Here is a 4,245-nt window from a genome sequence, read left to right on the forward strand (position 1 = left end):
TATAAACACATATCTTAAAAACATGCATATAATACCCCTTTATTCCCAGAGTCATCCCAGGAAAGAGTGCTGGGGCATCCTTAGGTTCAAGCCATTCACCATCACTGTGTGCAGATGATGAAGTTGCCAGCAGGGGGCAGTATACGAACTCTTTTAAGGCACCAGTATGGGCAGCAATGGTTGGATAGACCTGGGTCAGGATCCTGCAGGGCTGTGAAATGATTCAAAATATACATTTATGTCTGTATGAGCTACACTGTGCTTTTAACAGGTCAGACCTTTTTGCCTCCAGAACAGTATTATGTCTTCCCTGGAAAGATTCAACAAGATACCAGAAACCTTCCTCTCAGATTTCAGTCCATGTTGACATGATAGCATCACACAACTGCAGCTGAACATCCATGACATGAATCTCTCATTCCACCACATTCCAGAGGTGCTTTACTGGATCCAGATCTGGAGACCGAGGAGGCCGTTTGAGTTCATTGGTCCTGTTTACATTTTACATTAACAATGCGTTTTGGTGCTGCTGATAAGAATGAATGGGGGGCAATTAGCAAGCTAAGGAGGCTAGCAGTGCCTCTTTAACAGCTTTTCTCCAAATGCTCAAAACTAGGGATATATGATATTGTAATGTTGCTGATATCCAATATAGCAATGTTACAAATTAATTCTAATGCATACTGATACCAATGTTTACATATAAAGTTTGGGGCCTTAAACACACTGGAGTTTAACAAATAAGGCTGAACAAAGAAAAGGACTTGAGCTGTTGTAGGTCTGTTAGTCCTGCCTGAATCTCAGCCTATATTGACCAATATTTACAACCCATAAAGACATATATTTATAGCTGATATAGGCTGATATTTACAGCCGATCAGACTGATATTTAAAGCTGACATACGCTTATTGTTACAACTTAAATAGACCACTATTTACAGCCAATAAAGGCCAAATTTTCTGACGGATACAGGCCAATAATTACTTGCGATATAGACTAGCTTTTACAACTGATATAGGAATATATTTTTACCCAATAAAAGCCAATATAGGCAGCTATTTACAGACGATATAGACAGATTTTCCCAACTGATATACAAAGATATTCACAGCATATTTAGGCTGATATTTACAGCCACTTAAGATGTATATATACACCAAATTTCAGCAAAAATAGTTCAATATCTAAAGCCAGTTTAGGCCGATATTTACAGCTGATACAGGCCCATATAACAGCTAATATAAGCTGATGTCTAAAGCCAATACAGGTGGATTTTTACAACTGATAAAAGCCAATATTTATACCTGATTTATGCTGAAATTTACAGTGGATATAGAAGGATTTTTACAACTGATATACAAAGATATTCACAGCCAGTTTAGGCTGATATTTGCAGCCACTAAAGATCTATACATAAAGCCAATTTCAGCAACAATAGGTTGACATCAAAAGCTAATATAGGCCGATATTTGCAGCTGATTTAAGCTGATATCTAAAGCCAATAGTAGCTGATATAACAACTGATTAAGGCTGATGTTTTCAGCTGTTTTATGCTGATATTTCTAGTGGATATAGAAGGATTTTTACAACTGATATAGAAAGACATTTACAGCTGATCTAGGCTGATATTAACAGCTGAAGTAGACCAATATTTACAGTTAATAAGTACTGATATTTACAGCTAATTTCAGCTTATATAGGATGAGTTAAATAGCCAATTTAGGCCGGTATCTAAAGCAAATATATAATATGTAATTATAATACTGCTAATATAAGCTGAAAATTTTTACGACTGATTAAGGAAGTTAGTCACAGCCAATTTAGGACAATATGTACAGTTGGTATACACTGATATTTACAGCCAATATTTATAGCTGATTTGGCCCATTTGTAACAGCTGAAAGCCAATATAGGTTGATATAGACCAATATTCATAGCTCATTTAAGCTTATATTTACACCCTATATAGGCCAAATTTAACAACTGATGAAGCTGTTTTAGACCTTTATCTACAGCAAAAACAGACCAATATTTACTGCCGATAAACACCGACTTTAAATACTGATACTAACACTAATATAAGAAGATATTCACAGCCAATTTAGGACATTTACAGCTGGTAATAGGCCGATATCTTAGTCTCATATAGGGTGATAAGGACAGATATTTACAGCCAATATGCTGATATTAACAGCTGATATTTGTGGGGGGGGGGTTTTACAGCCAATATAGGTTATAAATATGGGCAGAAACTTTTATATCTGCTAATACTAATATTTAACTTTTTAAACTAAAATCCACCAATACTGATTCTAACATGCTGATAATATCAAGCATTTCTACCTGACGTGGATGTAAATCTGTAAATGTACTGTATGAACAGGTCAAAGTCATGACTGTTAGGTGAAGATGACTATAAAATCATCATAATGAGTTCAAATGTAACTTCATAAAAAGGAACTGTAGGTTTGGTGAGAACCTTAAATACAGACCAGCTGGTTTACAGAAGACTAAATCAGATCAGTATTTATATGAGCATCAGAACAGTGATTGTGGCATCCTTTTTCTATGATATAATCTTGTTTATTCCTGTTCAAACTCTAAACTGAGTGAGTCAAACCTCTGGCACTGACACTTCCTCCAGTGTGATTTTTAAACCGTTGTTGTTCTAGAATAAAAATCTGGTTCTGTTTGACGATAAACCCCTTCCTCCATCATTCTGGGTGGGACTCCCTCCCTCTGTTCCTGGTCCTCCTGCTCCTTATGGGTGGGGTCCTCTCCATACTTTGACCTCCTTTTTACTCCTCCTCCTCTCTCTGTCCCTCGGCTCTCTTTTGTCTCTTAAACTTTTTTATTGTTTTCCACCCCCTAACTATCCTTCCCTCTGTCTCTATCGGTCTGCTTAACCTCTTTACTATCTTATCTACATCATTTTCTCCTCTTCTCTCCAACTCCTTCCCTCCCTTTTACTCATTCCTTCTCTTTTTTATCCCCTAAGATAAGATTTCTTCCACTAGTCCTTCTCCTGTTCTTCCTTAAATTTCCCTCTCTCTCCTTCAGCTTTACTTCTACTCTGAGTCCTATCACTAAAATCAACATCATTGTTTACCTCCTTCCTTCCTTGGCTCCTTCAGATCTGTCTCTCCTTCTATGTTCCTTTCTTTCCTTGGCTCCTTCAGATCTGTCTCTCCTTCTATGTTCCTTTCTTTCCTTGGCTCCTTCAGATCTATCTCTCCTTCTATGTTCACTTCTTTCCTTGGCTCCTTCAGATCTGTCTCTCCCTCTATGTTCATTTTTTTCCTTGGCTCCATCAAATCTGTCTCTCCTATGTTTTTTTCTTTCCTTGGCTCCTTCAGATCTATCTCTCCTTCTATGTTCCTTTCTTCCCTTTGCTCCTTCAGATCTTTCTCTCCTTCTATGTTTTTTTCTTTCCTTGTCTCCTTCAGATCTGTCTCTCCTTCTATGTTTTTTTCATCCCTTGGCTCTTTCAAATCAGTCTCTTCTTCTATGTTCCTTTCTTTCCTTGGCTCCTTCAGATCTGTCTCTCCTTCAATGTTTCTTTCTTTCCTTAGCTCCTTCGAATCTGTCTCTCCTTCTATGTTCCTTTCTTCCCTTTGCTCCTTCAGATCTATCGCTCCTTCTATCTTCCTTTCTTTCCTTGGCTCCTTCAAATCAGTCTCTTCTTCTATTTTCCTTTCTTCCCTTGGCTCCTTCAGATCTATCTCTTCTTCTATGTGCCTTTTTTTCCTTGGCTCCTTCAGATCTGTCTCACTTCCTATGTTCCTTTCTTTCCTTGGCTCCTTCAAATCTGTCTCTCCTGTTTTTTTTCTTTCCTTGGCTCCTTCAGATCTGTCTCTCCTTCTATGTTTCTTTCTTCCCTTGGCTCCTTCAAATCTGTCTCTCCTATGATTTTTTTCCTTCCTTGGCTCCTTCAGATCTGTCTCTCCTTCAATGTTTCTTTCTTCCCTTGACTCTGTCAGATGTCTCTCCTATGTTTTTTTTCTTTCCTTGGTTTCTTCAGATTGGTCTCTCCTTCTATGTTTTCTTTGGCTCCTTCAGATCTATCTCTCCTTCTGTGTTTCTTTCTTCCCCTGGCTTCTCCAGATCTGTCTCTCCTTCTATCTTTCTTTCTTCCCTTGGCTCCTTCAAATCTGTCTCCTCCTATGTTTCCTTCTTTGGCTCCTTCAGATTAATTTCCCTCACATCCTTCCATTCTTCTTAACTTCCTTCCTCCACCCATATCT

This window comes from Cheilinus undulatus, linkage group 11, assembly GCF_018320785.1.
Source record: "Cheilinus undulatus linkage group 11, ASM1832078v1, whole genome shotgun sequence".
Lineage (NCBI taxonomy): Eukaryota > Metazoa > Chordata > Actinopteri > Labriformes > Labridae > Cheilinus > Cheilinus undulatus.